At 36.2% G+C, this 19490-nt stretch overlaps 2 protein-coding genes across 2 annotated transcripts in view; both read right to left on the bottom strand.

Moving 5' to 3' along the window:
• Positions 1–19490, bottom strand: part of LOC123312503 — a 416804-nt gene that overhangs the window by 121428 nt on the left and 275886 nt on the right. The window lies entirely within an intron of this gene.
• Positions 1–19490, bottom strand: part of LOC123312493 (GRIP and coiled-coil domain-containing protein 2) — a 56303-nt gene that overhangs the window by 4645 nt on the left and 32168 nt on the right. The window lies entirely within an intron of this gene.

Here is a 19490-nt window from a genome sequence, read left to right as displayed (position 1 = left end):
GAAGTTAAGTCGCTTTGGTATTTCACCGAATATTGTAATGTTGACAAAATCATTTCTCGATAATAGGAAATTATATGTTGAATTGAAAGGAGTAAAGTCATTTTATTTTATTGCACGGTTAGGGGTACCTCAGGGTTCAAATTTGGGGCCCCTCTTATTTCTTATATTTATAGACGATGTTTGCACTGCGATTAACTCGAGGAAGCTTTTGTTTGCGGATGATCTCAAGATTTTCAGAGTGATTCATGATATACAAGACTTTTATATGTTGCAGGAAGATATAAGACATTTATATGAATGGTGTACTAAGAACGAATTGCCTCTAAATATCAGTAAATGTAAAGTTATGAGTTACTCAAGAAAGCTAACCACCGAAGGATTCAATTATAATATTGGCAACCATATTTTGAAAAGGGTAAACGAGTGTAAGGATTTAGGTGTTTTATTCGACAGCAAGCTTACATTCGACCTCCACATAGGTGGGATTATCTGTGAAGCTAATAGATCTTTGGGTTTCGTTTTACGCAATTGCAAAGAATTTTCGAATTTGTTGGCTGTTCAGTCGGTGTATTTCAGTTTGATACGTACAAAACTTGAGTACTGTGCGTTGGTGTGGAATCCCAACCACGAAAAATATATTGTAGCGCTGGAATCCGTCCAAAAAAAATTTTTGAAATTTTTATATTTCAAAAAGCATAGCGTTTACCCCATTCGTCATTACGATTATAACTCTCTTCTGGTTGAATTTGACTTCACAAGTTTGAGAAAGAGGAGAGAAATTTCAGGTGCAAGCTTTGCTTTCAAATTAGTTAATGGTCAAGTTGATTCGATGTATCTGCTATCTCTGTTGAATTTTAATACGCCTCGCTTTTCATCCAGAACGAATTTAACTTTTAGGATTACTGTCTCTAATACTCAACACCATTTTCATAGTCCGGTAGCATCTATCTGCAGAAGCTTGAATAGTTTACCCTCAATTGATATGTTTTTTCTTAGTTTAGGTCAGTTTAAGAGACAATTATATATGTTAATTAGAAACTAATCTTTTGTTTGTTAGTTTTTTTTTTGTGATTTTTGGCTCATAGTCCATAGCCTCGACTGGCGACGGCTTGAGGCATTATTATACATATATGTAGGTATACCTGTATGTATTGGTTTATTGTATTCACCTGTAATTGGGCATTTGCCTGTTGGATGTAGAAAGTTAAATAAATAAATAAATAAATAAATAAAGGGTGCGTGAAGTTAGCGAAAAGTTGAAGCACTAATTCTGAAACTATGTTAAATATTTAGTGCTTAATTAGTGCCTATTAGTGCCGTATAAATCTTTGACAGCACCATTGTAGTTTTTGAGAATATGATAATTTAAGTTCTTGGTGCTGACTTCACGCTCAGCACCAACATTTTCAAATTGCCTTGAAATTATTATACTAATATTTAGTGCTTAATTAGTGCCTATTAGTGCTTTTGGAACCAACTATGAAGCTCACCAAAATTATAACCCAACATCTATCAAGTACAATCAGCATCAACGAAGAACAACAAGGCTTTAGGAAGAATAGGTCAACAATCGACGCTATATTCATACTGCGACAAATCATCGAGAAGTCCATAGAATTTAACAAACCTGCGTTCATTTGCTTTGCTGACCTAACTCAAGCATTTGATAGAGTGCAACTAAAGGATGTGCTAAAAATCCTCCAAGAACGAGGAGTCAACAACAATATTATCCAGGTTATAAAACAACTCAATACCAACAACAGCACAAGAATACAGTCAGGCACCTCAACCACAGAGGAAATTCCGATATCGATAGGTATCAGGCAAGGAGATAGCTTGAGTCCAGAACTCTTCAACCTGGTAATGGACCACATCATAAGCCGGGTGAAGAGGGTAGGGCGAGGTTACAGGATGGGACAAACCCAATTCAAAATATTGTGCTACGCTGACGATGTGGTTCTCATAGCAGAGAATGAGGACGACTTGCAGCGACTGCTATTCGAGCTAAACCAGGCCGCTAAGGAATATAATATGAGCATCTCGATATCGAAAACCAAGTCTATGACCATCAGCAAGGAACCGATACGATGCAAACTAGCACTAAACGACCAACCAATCGAACAAGTGATGAGTTTTGAATACCTGGGGATAATAGCTTCAAGCAGCCGAAACACATATGATGAGGTGAAAGCACAAGTGAATAAAGCAGCAAGAGTGTCTGGCTGTCTGCACAGTACTATTTGGAAAAACAAATGCATGTCGATAACCAGCAAGGCAAGGATCTACAGAACAGCAGTGAGGCCCATCCTCACCTACGCAGCGGAAACGAGAGCGGACACTAGCCGGACGAAAAGAGCACTACGAACAACCGAAATGAGGACCCTGCGAGCGATCGCAGGCGTTACACTGTGGGACAGACAACGAAGCAGTGAGATCCGGGAGCGGTGCGATAATATGCCAGATGTCGTAAGGTGGTCACGAGGAAGAAGAAGAGAATGGAGACAGCATGTAGAGAGGATGCAGGACGATAGACTCGCCAAAGCCGCATACAAGGAAAAACCGAACTCAACTAGACTAGTACGAAAATTCTAACAAAAAAATGTATAGTGTTATGAAAATAGGCATATTATCCCATTATCTCCTATAATGGGGATAATAGTAAAATTTATTTTCATGTATTTAACCAGACATATGAAAATAAAAATGTCTTAATACGTAGGTACATAACGAAACATAATAGCAATATTTTGACAAAAAAATTTCCGAACATAAACGATGCAAATGCCAATCTATTGAATCTAAAGTGTTCCACAGACTTAACAAAATATTCGTATCGAATTTGTCTAGTCTGTCCAAGATCGTATTATGACCACCAGGTCAATCTGGATTTTCTTGAGTTCTGTAAGCTTATATCGAACAATGTCGATCTACAAACGTTAAAATAATAAGCCTTGTGAAAAGTTTTATCTGCCCATGCGAAAAAACCATACATAAGCATTAACAGGAGTTTCTGTTTGATATTCTCATTTTAAGATCAGTACGCAACATTTTACTCACTTCCGAATATAAGAGATGGTGAGAGGTGAAATAGATAGTCTTTCCGGGAATTCAGTATTTTCTTCATTTTCTTGTTCCTCTGTTGGTAATGATATATATCTTCAATATCAATATTAACTGCAGAGAAGTGTTCGAGATAGGTACGGAAAAGTAGAAAAAACAAACTGATTTGCCTGATCTTCAACCTTCAATATTCAAGGACACTTGATCATATTAAGCAAACGAGAAAATGAAGAGGAAACTCATCTCACGATTATCACATTAATCGAAACTCCAAAAATATACTCTTTCTTTATCGTCTGTGATATAAAGATAGCTATTTATCTTTATGGAATCGAAATTATTTCAATCATTCATAATGAAACTCATATTTTACGAGACAGCTAATTTTAGAGAAAATATTAGGGTCAATGGGAAGAATAATATATATAGGTATACCTATTAAAAGATTGATATGTAGCATGAAATTACACACATTCATAATTTGAATGAAGCTGAAATTTTTGTAAACTGCTTTTCAAATGGATATGTGATTCTGCCTTCTCGTCATCAATTTTTTGTTGTATTACATATTGAAAATTTTGCGTTTTTTCGAGTTTGTTGTTGCATCGTTTATGTTTGGAAATTTTTTTGTCAAAATATTGCTATTATGTTTCGTTATGTACCTACATATTAAGACATTTTTATTTTCATATGTCTGGTTAAATACATGAAAATAAATTTTACTATTATCCCCATTATAGGAGATAATGGGATGATATGCCTATTTTCATAACACTATACATTTTTCTGTTAGAATTTTCGTACTTTCATATTGAAAAAGTAATACGGTTCTTCTGATATTTTTTTTAAGCATATAATACACTCTATATTCTTTTTTCATCTCGATGACCCAAAAAGTATTATTATTATTACAAAAGGAAAAAGAGTTTAGGCAGTATCTGAGAAAAAGAACCTTTACTTCATATAAACATTATCTGAATAATTCAGAAAATAGTTTTGTGTCCCCTTAAATCAATAGTACAATTATTCTTCGATATCAAGATTGGCGCCCCAAGTCGTATATGTGTGAGCCGCTTTAGGTGATAATAAAATGACGCACTGACGACGAATCTATTGCAGAGAATGACTCGCATACCTCTCCATAGATGGCTACGCGGTATCAAAACAGATACAAAAACTACAATGGTGCTGTCGTAGATTTATACGGCACTAATTTGCACTAATGAAGCACTAAATATTTGACATAATTTCAGAATTAGTGCTCCCAACTTTTCGCTAACTTCACACTTGTTCGAAAAGCAACAGGCAATTACTGTAAAACTAAAAATGATATCGCATCCGTTTTAAAAGCACTAATAGGCACTTAATAAGCACTAATTATTGTAACAAAAATTTTCACGAAATTCCAATATGTTGGTGCTGGGCGTGAAGTCAGCACCAAAGGAAATAATCTGTGATATTATGAAAACCGTTCATTTTTTTTCATTGGTTCCAAAAGCACTAATAGGCACTAATTAAGCACTAAATATTAGTATAATAATTTCAAGGCAATTTGAAAATGTTGGTGCTGAGCGTGAAGTCAGCACCAAGAACTTAAATTATCATATTCTCAAAAACTACAATGGTGCTGTCAAAGATTTATACGGCACTAATAGGCACTAATTAAGCACTAAATATTTAACATAGTTTCAGAATTAGTGCTTCAACTTTTCGCTAACTTCACGCACCCTTTATTTATTTATTTATTTATTTATTTAACTTTCTACATCCAACAGGCAAATGCCCAATTACAGGTGAATACAATAAACCAATACATACAGGTATACCTACATATATGTATAATAATGCCTCAAGCCGTCGCCAGTCGAGGCTATGGACTATGAGCCAAAAATCACAAAAAAAAAACTAACAAACAAAAGATTAGTTTCTAATTAACATATATAATTGTCTCTTAAACTGACCTAAACTAAGAAAAAACATATCAATTGAGGGTAAACTATTCAAGCTTCTGCAGATAGATGCTACCGGACTATGAAAATGGTGTTGAGTATTAGAGACAGTAATCCTAAAAGTTAAATTCGTTCTGGATGAAAAGCGAGGCGTATTAAAATTCAACATAGTTTCAGAATTAGTGCTTTCAACTTTTCGCTAACTTCACTCACCCATAAATAAATATATCTCATAAATGAAAAAAAATCGAAACTAGGTCTCAAAAATGAATAAACGATGTGAAATTCGGTGTACATGATCATAAAGCCGTAGACAACAATATTTCGAGAGCTTTTTATTTGCAGAAGGGATAATTGCAATTGTGTTTGAGTTCATAAAAAATATGATAAAATTATATTTTCAGAAAAAAAGGAGATGACATTGTATCAGGTCATCTTTTATTTAGAACTGATCATAAATACTGCATTTGTGAGTTTCTATTTTGAGTTCTGTATTTTTCTTATGCTGAAAAATCTACTACAATTGTCATACTATAGGTAATAATTTTTTTACATATTTTCGGGCAAATGAATAGTGCAATCAGAGCATTTATTCCTATATCTTCATATTTTACAGTACTACAGCAGATGAATGTTGATCTAGTAATCTATCAAAAAAATTCAAGTCTGATTGGTTTCCGCTAAGGTTAAGAATTCTAGTGATGTCCTTCTTTATCAGATATGAATTGTCTACTAGTCGAAAATTAACCATATGTTGAAATCGACATCTTGTCTTTTCAATATTGAAATTTTACAAATATGTGGAGATGGAAATTTTTATTGGAATCAAATAGACGCTTTGCTTCAAACACTCGTTCAATCGAGTCATCTTAGACTGGAATTATTCTAGGCTTCATATACTCCGTATAAATTTGTCTCATTTCGACTTCAACAGAAATTTCGATGATGAAAATAAATTCAAATCCATTCTGGGATGGGGTCACAATTCGCAACAGGGATCCATAGGGGGGGGGGGGAGGGGGCGCGGGCCCCCAACCCCGAAATGAATATTATCTACAGGAAGACTGGGCGCAAAGTTATCCTTCGAATCCCAATTAAAAAATTATATCTAACCTAACCATTCGATGGAGTAGGCGTCTCGCCCCCTCCCCCCGAAAATATTAGCTATATACGCCTCTGATTCGCAACTTGGACAATATACAGGGTGACCGGTGACTTAGGAGGACAACGGCTCAGTATAGATAGGGGACCACAAACTGAAAGAAGAATGGGGGTTTTAATGTCCCATAAGGATATTGGTTTCAGAGATATAGACTGATTTATGAAGAAATCCTTTAACTATGAACTCCCATATCTTCCCTATAATGGCAAATTTTTCGCTGACAATTCACGAGCATGTTACTAGCATACAGTGTAGGTGCTTTTTGAATGGGACACCCTATATTTTTCAATGCAGTTTTTTAGTCGCAGATTTGTCCCGGTTGTTGAAAAATGTCACCTGATTCAGAGATATTTGAACCTCATATTATAAATGTAAAGAAAAGCGTTATAATTGTGAAGCTTTTCTTAAATATTATATTCGTGTTACCTGGAATTGCCGAACTGACACTTTAAAATAAATTTTGAAGTTTTTCGAAGCGTCATAATAAATAGTTTCAGAAGATTGAATTAGAGGCTTTAAATGTTGTTTCCCTCTATTGTTTCAGGCTTGTTATATTGTGAGTTTTGATATTGTTAATAAAGATACCCTCTATTGTTTCAGAGAAACGCAATTGAGTCTCTATTCATTATAAAACAACATTTTCTGCATCTATTCCACAAATCATGGATAAACTGAGATTTGATTTCACCGTAAAACCAACAGCGGATGGAAAATCAAACATTATATGTGTAACTTCAATAGCAACAACTGATGGAGAGGTTTTTGAATTACCAGATGAATACCAACCAGTTAATTTGCACCAACAACTTATTAACACTCCAAACTATGTGAAAGTAAAAAAATCATTAACAAAAAGATATCAAAAAAGAAGAATATGGATAAAACTAACGGAAGATATATCGAAAACTTATTTGGATGAAGAGAAAAATGTACAGTTTGATGATATTTACTTGGAAGAAATCAAGGCAGAAACAAATACTGATAAATCTATCCCAACTGGCTCAGAAAAAATCTTGGAAAATTTTGTAGAGAAGTTAATTAACTATAAGCGAACACAATTCCAATCACAGAATTTAGGACAAGTTGCGAATGATTTCATGATAGAGAAATTCACTGGCAGAAATTTGAATGCAAACCAATGGATTGAAAATTTTAATGAAGAATGTGAACGTTTCCAAGTAAATGAGGACAAAAAGAAAATTGAAATTTTAAAACATTTCTTGCAATTTTCCGGAGCAGAGTGGTACAGCTGTATGATGATTAAATATTCGATAGAAGCAGAATGGAATATATGGGAGAGAAATTTTTGTGATACCTTCGCGAACAAAGGATGGTCACCAGCCAGACATGCTTTAGCATTCAAATATCAAGCAGGTTCATTGCTTGAGTATGCTTTGAAAAAAAAGAAATTATTATTAGAACTGAGGAAGTCAATCGATACTGGGACACTTATAGACCTAATAGCGTTTGGTCTACCTAATTATGTTGCAGATAAAATTGATAGAGAAATTTTACGAGAAACTGAAGATCTTTATAATGAAATTGGAAAACTTGAACATTTGGTTGCAAAGAATAATAGTAATAAATACGACAAAAGAAAAACTATGAATCCTGAGGAAAAACCTAAACGAAATGATGAAAAAAAACATGCCAAATTTGTATTAGTAAAGAAAAAGGTAAACGTTATCATCCTGAGAAGAATTGCTGGTTCAAAAAGGAAAACCATGGGGGAGTTTTGAAGACCGTGAATAACACTGCATTGGATATTGAATTGAATGAAAAGAATCCAAAAAACTAGATGTGCCACCATTAATAAAAGTTAAGTTACTATTGAATGATATTCTAGAAGTTTTTGGAGTATATGATTCAGGTTCGAATGTATCGTTGATTAATGCAAAATTATTGAAGATAAAGTCAACAAAAATTGCAAGTAACATACAGATAGTGAACTTGAGGACTATTAATGGTGATGGAAAAACAAAAGGTATAGTAACCCTTAAAATCAAAATCTTCAATATAGAAAAAATTATGGACATTTATGTAGTAGACAATGAAAATTTCAGTTATGATTTTTTAATTGGTTTGGATTGCATTAAAAATTTCAAATTAGTACAAGATCAAGACTTGAAGATCTCACAATTTGATGATCTGGAACAAAAGAATATGATCTCAAGAAAATTTGTTGAAAATAATTCTTTGAATTCAAAAATTTTAGATATTCCTAATGTAAAAGGTGAAAAGAATGAAGAGAATTATTTTTCAAATTCTGATGAACATGAAAATGTGAATAGATATGAGATAAATTTCAATGAGCATATAAATACAGATGAATTTGAGATAGTCGTGAATCATTTAGATATATACAAAGAATCAATAACAATAACAATAACAATAACAATAAATTTATTCTCAGAATCCAGAATACAAAGAAATGAGAAACCGTCAAACAAAGAGAAAACTAGAATTACATTTCAAAATTCCTATAATCATATTTCAAAAACTCTAATACTGAATAAGGTTCAATATTGACGATCAAGTTGGTGAGTTTTTTCTTGAATCTTCTGAAATCCATTATATCTAATATGGCTTTGGGGACACTATTATACAATCTGATACATACATATTTGGTGTTTCTTTCTGTTAGAGTCAGATTATGTTGTGGAAAGTGATAAGGAACTGTTCGCCTGGTATTATTATTATTTTTGGAATCTTGGAATAAATGAATAGATAGAAAAATATAAATCAGTATTTGCGAAAGATGAATATGATGTTGGAGCTGTAAGATATTATGAAGCTCATATCGACTTAATGGTAGATAAATACTGTTACAAACGTCCATATTCATTCATTCGTTGCTGTATCCCGTTACCGGGAATAAATCTACAAAAAGAAGAAGAAAAAAAAAATTCGAACAGACTTGTAATTTCTTAGTGCTAGTTGCGATTGTGTGCCCTCCTGTGACTAAAGAGACCCAACCGTGACCTGCAGATCCTTCCACACTCAGGGCATGGATAGTCACCAACCAGATCTGGCCGCCACTGTATCCTTCTCGATTCTCCATTATAACTGTGTACCAAAGACCTCCACTGTGACCTGTCTAACGCTAGTTGTTCCCAGTTATGATTGGCATTAACGGCATTAACGGATTGATGTAGTATATCCTTAAACCGCTTATACTGGCCTCCTGGTTTCCGGGCTCTCTCAGTGAGTTCGCCGTATAAAGCTATTTTGGGGAGTCTTGTGTCTTGCATCCTCAGAATGTGGCCGCTCCATCCGAGTCGGGCCCTCGTTACTTGAGTCTCAATTGTTGTACAACTCGCGCGCTGCAAGACTTCTGCATTCGAAACTTTGTGGAACCATCTGATGTGCATTATCTGTCTTAGATGACGTTGCTGCGTCTGTTCAAGCTGTTTAATATGTCGCCTGTAGGGAGTCCAGCTTTCGCTTCCGTAAAGAAGCGTTGGTAGGACCACTGCTCTGTAAACAGCTGTCTTGGTCTTCAGATTGAGGTCGTGATTTTGAAACACTCTGTCCTTCAGCTTCCAGAATGCCCGTGATGCCGAACTGATACGGTTGTGTATTTCCGTGTCAAGGTTAGCCCTAGTATTTATGAAGCTTCCAAAGTATTTGAACTGCTCGACCTGTTCTAGAGTTTCATTGTCCAGGCTGATATCTGTTTGAAGGCTTTCTGGGGGACTTACCAGGATTTTGGTCTTGTCAATATTGAGTCTAAGGTCTAAAGCTTCGTATATATGTTTATAGGTGTCCATCATTATCTGTAGATCCTCTGAGCTGCTAGCGATGAGTGAACAGTCGTCTGCATATTGAAGTTCCGTGATAAACTTGGTACGGGTTTTTGCTCTGAGGCGCTTCAGGTTAAACAGGCCTCCGTCAAATCTGAATCTTATCCCAACACCTCTTACGGGCATGCTCATGTCAGCAATTATCGATACAGCTATGGCGAAAATATTGTACAGTAAAGGCGCTAATACGCAGCCTTGTTTTATTCCAGAGTTGGTTGAGAAATGGTCGGTTGTAGAGCCATTATGCTGTATTCTAGCGGTGTTGTTAGTATGAAGGCTTTTACACACCGCTAGGAATTTTTCGGGTACTCCTAGACGTGCCATGATTTTCCATAGCGCTCTCCGATTCACCGAGTCGAATGCCTTGCTTAAATCGATGAAGGCTGTATAAATCCTTGATTGTTGTTCACGGGCCTTTTCTTGTAGCTCTCGCAGTGTAAAAATTAGGTCCACCGTACCTCGATTTGGTCGAAAGCCGCACTGGGATTCAGGTAAAAGCTTCTCTAAGAGTGGAACCAGACGATTAGCCATAATCTTCGAGAGAACTTTACCGGCCACATTAAGCAACGATATGCCCCTGTAATTGTTGCAATTCGACGTATCGCCTTTGTTCTTATAGAGGTTGATAACTAAAGCGTCTCTGAAGTCTTGTGGCACATCTCCCTGTTCCCAGATCTTGCGGAATAGTATTAGGAGACTATTGACAATGTCCTCATCCAAGGCTTTGAATATCTCCGCCGGAATGCCATCTAGACCAGGTGACCTATCATTTTTCATATTTTTAATCGCACTTATGATTTCCGACATTGAGATTTCATCATCAAGCGATGTCATCGGACTATACGCGGGGAGCAGGTCTAAAATGGATAAATCCGAGTCGTTATTTTGATTCAAGACCTGTGAGTAATGCTCCTTCCATCTTTCGAGAATTTTTCTATCATCAGTTAGAAAAGCTCCATGAGCATCTCTTATAGGAAAGCTAGCTTTTCTGCTTGGACCGTAAACAGTTTTAATAGCTTCGAAAAAACGCCTGTAGTCATGGTTATCGGCGTAAGCTTGTATTTCCCTAGCTTTTTCTTTCCACCAGCTGTCCTTGATTTTTCTTATTTCTTGACGGACCTCGCGTTTTATGTTTATGAAACTTATTTGGACTGCAACATCGCCAGGCTTGTTAATTACGGTTTTCATCGCTTTGTGTTTTGCGTCCAAAAGGGGTGCGATATGAGTTTCGCTGTCGGCAAACCAGTCTGGGGATTTTCGGGAGCGTTCTGTGCCCAGTATTTCTTTCGCTGTATTTGTAAGGGATGACTTGATACGGAGCCAATGAGTCTCAATGTCGTCGTTATAATCCGGTGGTGTTAGGCTATCTTTGACGGCAGCTGTGAATCTGTCCTTTGTAGAAGGGTTTTGCAGTTTGGATATTTGAAGGCGCTCTCTTAGATACTTCGGCTTGCGTTGGTATTTTGGGCGCATTGAGATTTTCATTCTCGAGATTACCAGCCTATGATCAGTCCAGCACTCCAGATCTGCTCTGGGTTTAGTGACCAACACCTCTTTCAGATCTTTCCTTCTCACGATCACATAGTCGAGGGTATGCCAATGCCCTGAGCGCGGGTGGCGCCAGGTCCCCCTTGAATTGGGTCTCGTAATAAAATAGGTGTTCGTTATACACAGATTGTGTTCTGCACAAAGAGCCAGCAGACGTTCTCCATTCGAATTAATGCTGTCTGTGCCTATTATTCCCGGCCTGAGTTCTGAGTTCTGAGTCTTGACCTCTGCCCACTCTGGCGTTGAAGTCTCCAAGGAGAATAATTCGTTCCCGTTTTGGGATTTTACTTAATGTAGCAACGAGTGTTTCGTAAAAACTGTCCTTTAAGTTGTCAGAGGAGTTCAAAGTGGGTGCGTATACTGCAATGATGTTCACAAACGTGTTATTCGCTGCAGGAAAACGTAGGGTCATTAAACGTTCTGAGATACCAACTGGATTTTCGGTAAGTTTGGCGGCCAGGTCGTTTCTAATGGCAAAGCCAACGCCATGTTGTCTGATTTCGCCTTCCGGCAAGCCTTTCCAGAAAAAAGTATACGCTTGTTCTACCAAGCTACCTTCGTCCGAAAAGCGTGTTTCGCTTAAAGCAACTATTGCAATGGATGTTCGTTGCAGTTCCTTATCGATTAGGGCAGTACGCCTCTCTGGTCGGTCGGCCTTGGGGTTGTCTAGCAAGGTTCTGATGTTCCATGCTGCAAAAGCTATGTGCTTTTCATTGGTGTTTGTTCGATGATTCACTCGCTCAGGCACCCTCCCCCGGAGATCCGAATGGGAGGGTATTTTACCTCCGGATACGAATTTTGTCCTGTTCGACTGATCCATCTTTTTGTAGGAGCTGCGTTAGAAGGTGTTCAAAAGCTGCACTGGTAACGCTGTCAGTGCAACTTTGGTTGCGGCAATGACTAGATTATCTTGTGGCACAGGTATCCTGAGACGACAAGGTCTGAGACGTAACTTGAGCAACGCAGAGAGCCATTTCCTGTTCAAGCCAATGTTTAGGCTACGTAATTGTGGGAAACAGAGTTATACCGCTCATGTTCGGTCGAAAACGTTCATATACGGATACGGCAACATGGCGAAAGTTGATGAGTACGTTTCGGAATTGCTCCGTCTTAAAAAAGATCAATTAGTTGATATAATGGTGAATATAAGAGTACCTGAAGTAATAAATATGAGTGAAAGCCTCAGAGACTATAGTCTGAGAGGTTTTTGTGATTGTTCAACTGATTCAACTGAAAATTTGGCCACCAACCTCGAAATTGATAGCGCGAAATCGCTTGAGAATAAGTTGGAACTCGCTACTTTGGAGGTAAGCTACCTGAAACAGGCATTGTATCGTCAAGAAAAGATTATTGAGGACAAAGAATACATCATAAAGTTATCGAGCACACCTACAAAAAATGACAACAACAGTCGATCCAAGACCCACGAAGGAAAAAAATCCGACGTTGCCAATGTGACAACTTCTACGGGCGGTCTAAGTAAAAATAATGATTCGATAATTTCGGACGGGATTATGGTTAGAAAAGAAGCTGTGTCATCTGAGACTTCCCTGCTCAGATTGAAGGAGTCTCAACACTTGGTGGCTCCTGTAGCTGGAGGATCTGCTGGTTTACCGGATGATGAGAAGAAGGAATGGACTACAGTTGTTCGAAAAGGAAAGCAAAAATACTCTGCCAACTCGGCGAAAATAGTTCACTATGGTAAGAAAGCAGTTGACCAGAATGTGCCGATACAGGGTGCTATCCGGAGGCGCTGGATTTATGTTGGGAGAATTGCGGGAAAATCAGTTTCTGAAATGGATATAAAATCTTTTTTGGAGGGTGTACCTGGAAGTGATCAGATAATTGTGAAGAAACTAAACACAGTTGGCCAAAACTCTGCTTTTAGTATTGGTCTCCCATCAAAGGAAGCTCTTGATGAGGTCTTCAGCGATTCTTTTTGGCCGAAAGGTATAGTCTTGAGGGAATTTTCCTTTGATAAACAATTTTTTCAGAAGTCCAGAGAGAATCAATTGATGGCATAGTATCGGAGCATTGTGCTGCAAAGCGTCATTTCTGCCTTCTCCTTCAGAATGTCCAGTCTCTGGGTACTGCTCTCAATAAGCTGCACTTGATGGCTCTGGAAGAGGGTGCAGACATAGTGGCGATAACTGAGCATTGGAAATCCAAAGATGAACTCGAAGCCGGCATGTTGGAGGGTTACAAGCTTGTTTCAAGTTTTTGCCGTTTGAAAGGAAGACATGGTGGAACTGCAATTTACTGCAAGGAAGATCTGAAGTGTACTGATAGGCAAGATTATAATTCACTAAGTATTCCTAATGTCATTGAATGTTGTGCTGCCAGTTTGTATATGGAAAACTGTAAAATGCTTATTATTTGTATCTATAGGCCTAATACCCCGCCATTAGCCGATGTTGTACAGTTCCTCGAATGCCTAAGAGAAATTTCTGAGCGTTGCTTGTCGGAGACATCTGACTATATTCTGGTAGGAGATTTTAACCTAGATATTCTGTCTTCTTCTTCTGATGTTAGAGAATTTCTGTCTTTGTTGGAGAATTTCAATGTCAGAATTACAAATTTTAAGCCAACACGTCCTGTGTCTGGCTCTTGTATAGACAATAGAGAGATATGGAAGCATCCTTAACGTCATGCGGTAATAACGTCAAGCGCTAATAACGTTACGACGCATGCGTATTTCCATTTTCAGAATAGCGGGCGGTATTAACGTTACCGCATGCCGTAATTTACGGGTGGATAACGTTGAACGTTATCGTAATTTACGTTGTTTTCTTGCCTTGCGCATTACTATTTTTCCGTTTGTTTTGACAGAAGTAGGTTATGTTATGAAAAAGGGGCCTCTTAATCGACATTGAATCGAATTTTTTATAAGAACAGAAGAGACTGAGTTCCTCAAGAATAATCTAATAACCAAAGTTAAAAGTGTATATCTTCAATTAATGGGTCACATGAAAGGAAGAGTCGAATGAAAATAGAAATTTCCTTCCTAGTGTTTAATTCTGAGTACCTATTTCAATCCCATATTGATGATTATGAACTATGTAACTTGTTTTCAATAGGAAATAAAAGGGTTCAATTCGAGCTTTTTTTTATTAAGACTAATAAAAGTAGAAACATCTAGATTGGACATTGGCTTATGGCTTGATGATAGTAAAGCAGTACATGTATACTGCTTTACTAACGTGTATGTACACGTTATCTCTACATATCCTCCAGGTGATATTCAATTTTTTCTTGGTAACTTATAGGTCCATGTCCATAAATTTTAAAATTATGAAAGCATCACTGTGAACAGGTATTTTTCAATACAGTTTTCAATTCAATTCAACTCCACAAACAAAAATTCCTGTAGATATGCATCCATATAAACGCACATAATCCACATAAACAGCATAAAATCAACCCAGAAAGCATTAGAAACCTATATCGACAACAAACTTTGACATTTACCGATCATATGTTGCTTACGCTAATAACGTAAATTCGTATCTTTCATACGACTAAATTCCGAGCCAGATAGCGCAAGACGTTATTCCATTACCGCATAACGTTATTAGCGTACGTCGGCGTTGTACGCTTCTTCCATATCTCTCTAATGTGTTCACCTCCCTTAGCGGTAATACTAATGTAGTTGAGTACCACATCTCATATCATTCAGGATTGAAGTTTACCTCCACATTGATTTGCGGTGACAAAATGAAGAATAAATTTGTAAAGAAAAGAATTATAAATGACAAATCAATTGAGAGGTTTTTACGGGAACTGTCACTGATGGAATGGGATGATGTTTACGACAGCAAACTTGATCCTAGTCAACTTTGGAATGTTTTCCACCAACGTTTTTCGGAAATTTTTGAGCTGTGTTTTCCTAAAGTTGCTATTCGACTGGTTTCTCCTGGTGTTTTTAGACAAACTTCCGAAATTAAAAAACTGAAAGATACCCTAGACAAACTTTATGTTATATCATTCTGTAAACCAGAATTCAGGGATGTCTATAGGTCCACTAAAAGGAGATATGATTCTCTTTTGACCACAACGAAGAGAGAATATTTCAACGAGATTATTGTAAATTCTGAAAATAAATCCAAAGCTTCGTGGAGGATTATTAATTCTCTAACCAAGAATAAAGTTCATAACGAGGTATCTCTTGGTCAAAGCGACCACTCAGCTCTGGCAAATCGGTTCAATACATTTTTTGCAAATATTCCAGTTAAATTAACTGAAGGTTTAACCAGATCTATTATCCCTAATTCTCAGAGCAAACTTGATAATTCTTTTTTCATGTTTGATATTACGCAGGACGAAATTGTACAAGTTGTGAAATCTTTGAAAACCAATACATCGGTGACTGAATACAGAGATCTGGGAGTCTTATTCGATCAGAGGTTGACTTTTGTACCCCATGTGAGGGCAACTGTTTCCGATGGTCTCAGGACTCTCGGGTTTATAATAAGGAATTCCGGGGATTTGTCAGAGACTGGCTCCCTCTTCCTTCTTTTTACGGCGCTCGTGAGGTCAAAGTTAGAATATGGGTGTGTTGTATGGAATCCCGGTTATAAGATTCATATTGAAAGCTTAGAGAAAATACAGAGGCGATTTCTGAAGTACGTGAGTTTCAAAATAGATGGCGTGTATCCGTGTCGTGGAATACAAGATGGGTATTTATTGAGCAGGTTTAATGTTAACTCTTTAGAGGAGCGTAGGACTTATTTGGGAATTCTTTTCCTTAATAAACTCTTGAGTTCCAAAATTGATTGCCCTTACTTACTAGGCTCAGTGGATTTGCACGTCCCTAGACTACCTGTTCGAAATGTATCCACGTTCTATCTTCCTTTTCCACGTACTAACGTGCTTCGGTTTTCGCCAATGTTTAGAATATGTCATGATTTTAGCAATTTTCAGTATGTTTTGGATGTTTTCAACTGTACTCAATTGAATATACGGAGGGCTGTGTTGGGGTCGTAATTTTTTAGTTAATTTAGGTTTGCATTTGTATGTATATATACTTTTATGAGTTTTTATTTTGTAATTTTGTTTATTCCCAATCTGTAATTGGTCTAGACTGTAGATTGGTGTAATTAAATAAATAATTAAATAAATAATTGAATAAATAAATAAATAAAAATCATGGGGCCATGATGAGATACCGATGAAAGTGATAAAAGCATCGATAGACTTTATCATTGAACCATTAACTTTTATAATCAATCGTTCTTTCACGGAGGGTATTTTTCCGGATAATCTGAAGATTACTATAGTCAAACCCCTACATAAAAAAGGTAGCAAAAATGACCTTAACAACTATAGGCCCATAAGCATCCTCTCTTCATTTTCTAAAGTTTTTGAAAAGATTTTAAGCAATAGAATGTCCAATTTTTTTCGTAAATTCAATGTTATTTCTGGATGTCAACATGGTTTTGTTAAAAATAAAAATATTGAAACCGCTATTTTTGAGCTCATAAATGAAATTGTTCTTGCTCTGGAGCAAGGACAAATTCCTATGGCACTGTTTTTGGACCTTTCGAAGGCTTTCGACTGTGTTGATCATCGGAAGCTTTTGGAAGTACTCGATAATTGTGGTATCAGAGATAGTCAACTCAAACTCATAGAGAGCTATTTGAAGTCCAGAAAACAACGGGTAGTTCTGGAATCTGATGGTCAAACCTTTGTCTCGGATGAAATTGAAACAATTTTAGGACTCCCTCAGGGTAGTATTGTTGGTCCTCTATTGTTCATAATTTATGTTAATTCTCTACCTAAGGCGATCAAAAGTGAATGTGAACCTCTAATTGAGAGGATGATGAAGAGTATACCCTCATCTCGGACTGAAGTAAAATCACCAGCTGTTTTGACTGAAAGCATTGAAACAAATCATGCTCTTTCAGTTAAGTCTACAATGCCGTCCCGGGACACTACCTCAATGAGATTATTTGCAGATGATACAAATATTTTGACCCGATCGTCATGTATTCCATACGCTGTTGATGTTTGCAATATTGTGGTTAACTCGGTAAAAACTTGGTTATGTAATTATAATCTTGTCCTAAACATTGAGAAGACTAAATGTATGATTTTTCATAGTGATAATTCCAAATTAGATTTTCTTGAAACTGTGGATATTCTTGATAGCTGTGTTGTGGTTGAAGATAATGTGAAATTTTTGGGTATAGTTCTTGACAGTCAATTAAAGTGGGGACCTCATACAGAACAACTTAAGACCAGATTAAGCTCTGCATGTTACACATTATTTATGTTAAGAGGTCAAGTGAATTTCGATGTGCTCAAACTTGTCTATTTTGCAAATTTTCATTCCATACTTTCATATGGAATAATTTTTTGGGGTAGTTCATCAAATGTGGAAAATATTTTCGTTGTTCAAAAAAGAGCATTGCGTACTATGTTACGTTTGAGTTATAGAGAATCATGTAGAGGAAATTTTGAAAAAAATAATATACTCACTGTCTATGGATTATATGTATATAGGCTCTTACTTTTTTTTAGAAAACGAATTCATTATTTTGAGGATTACAAAAATGTTAATAACACCAGAAGAATGTTTCCTTATAATGTCGATTGAAACTTATTTTGGGAGGATTTTGCATCTCTTCACAAACCTTTTAGGGCTTTCACTCCCAATCTCTGAAACAAAATTAATTAAAAATGAAATCAACGATTTGCTCCTGCGTGAATTCTTGCACTAATTTGTCAGGAGCAAATTAACTAGAAAAAATTGTTGCCTGACAATGAACTCAAAATAAATAACTGTCATCCGGTAATTTCAAAATTAAATGAATCAACGTTTCTGTGCAGTCTCTGTTTCTGTGTGTTGACAATTAATGTCAGACAAAAAGCGACAATTCCAGAAGATTTTCAAAAGTAGATTTTTTCGTCTGATGAAGGAGTCTGATATAGACTCCGAAACGTTACGAAGAATTATTGTTTCAACGTTATTTATTTTGAGTTCATTGTCAGGCAACAATTTTTTCTAGTTAATTTGCTCCTGACAAATTAGTGCAAGAATTCACGCAGGAGCAAATCGTTGATTTCATTTTTAATTAATTTTGTTTCAGAGATTGGGAGTGAAAGCCCTAAAAGGTTTGTGAAGAGATCCTTATAATGTACCTATTCATAGGACAATACTAAGGGAGAGAACTGTTGAATGTATGGCAATATATCTATGTACAATGCTCTACCAAAAACTATTAGAATGATCACTTGCGATAAGGATTTTAAGAAATCTTTATATTGTTTTATTTTGAAATCAGAGCCATACAGTTTATCTGAATTCATTTCGTACTGTAGGAGATAGGAATGTTAATATTTTGTCTGTTTGATTCCTGTTCAATATGTTTTTTGACTTATTCCATTTTTATATCTTATTTGGTGTAATTTCTTGGAATTAATAAACATATTATTATTATAGATGTTCAAATGAAGACAGAAAAGAAATAGAGAATCAAGTATCAAAATTATTAGAAAAAAATTTGATTGAAGAATCTTATAGTCCATTTGCTGCTCCTGTAACTCTGGCTTATAAAAAAGAAGACGGCAGAAAAACAAGGTTATGTATAGATTTTAGAGAATTGAACAAAATTGTCGTCCCTCAATCACAACCCTTTCCTTTGATTGAGGATTTAATGATTAAAACAGTGAATTGTAAATATTTCTCTACTTTTGACGTTAATTCCGCATTCTGGTCAATTCCTTTAAAAATTCAAGATAGATATAAAACTGCATTTGTAACACAAGAAGGTCATTTTCAATGGACATGTCTGCCATTTGGATTGAAGACTGCTCTAGCTATTTTTCAAAGGATATTGAGTAACATTTTAAGAAAATACAAACTATGTGATTTTGCAGTTAATTTTATAGACGACATATTGATTTTTTCGAAAAGTTTTGAAGAACATTTATCACATATATCGAGATTGTTGGAAGCAATTCATAGAG

Source organism: Coccinella septempunctata, chromosome 4 (genome assembly GCF_907165205.1).
Source record: "Coccinella septempunctata chromosome 4, icCocSept1.1, whole genome shotgun sequence".
NCBI lineage: Eukaryota > Metazoa > Arthropoda > Insecta > Coleoptera > Coccinellidae > Coccinella > Coccinella septempunctata.
This window is presented reverse-complemented; position numbering and strand designations above follow the sequence as displayed.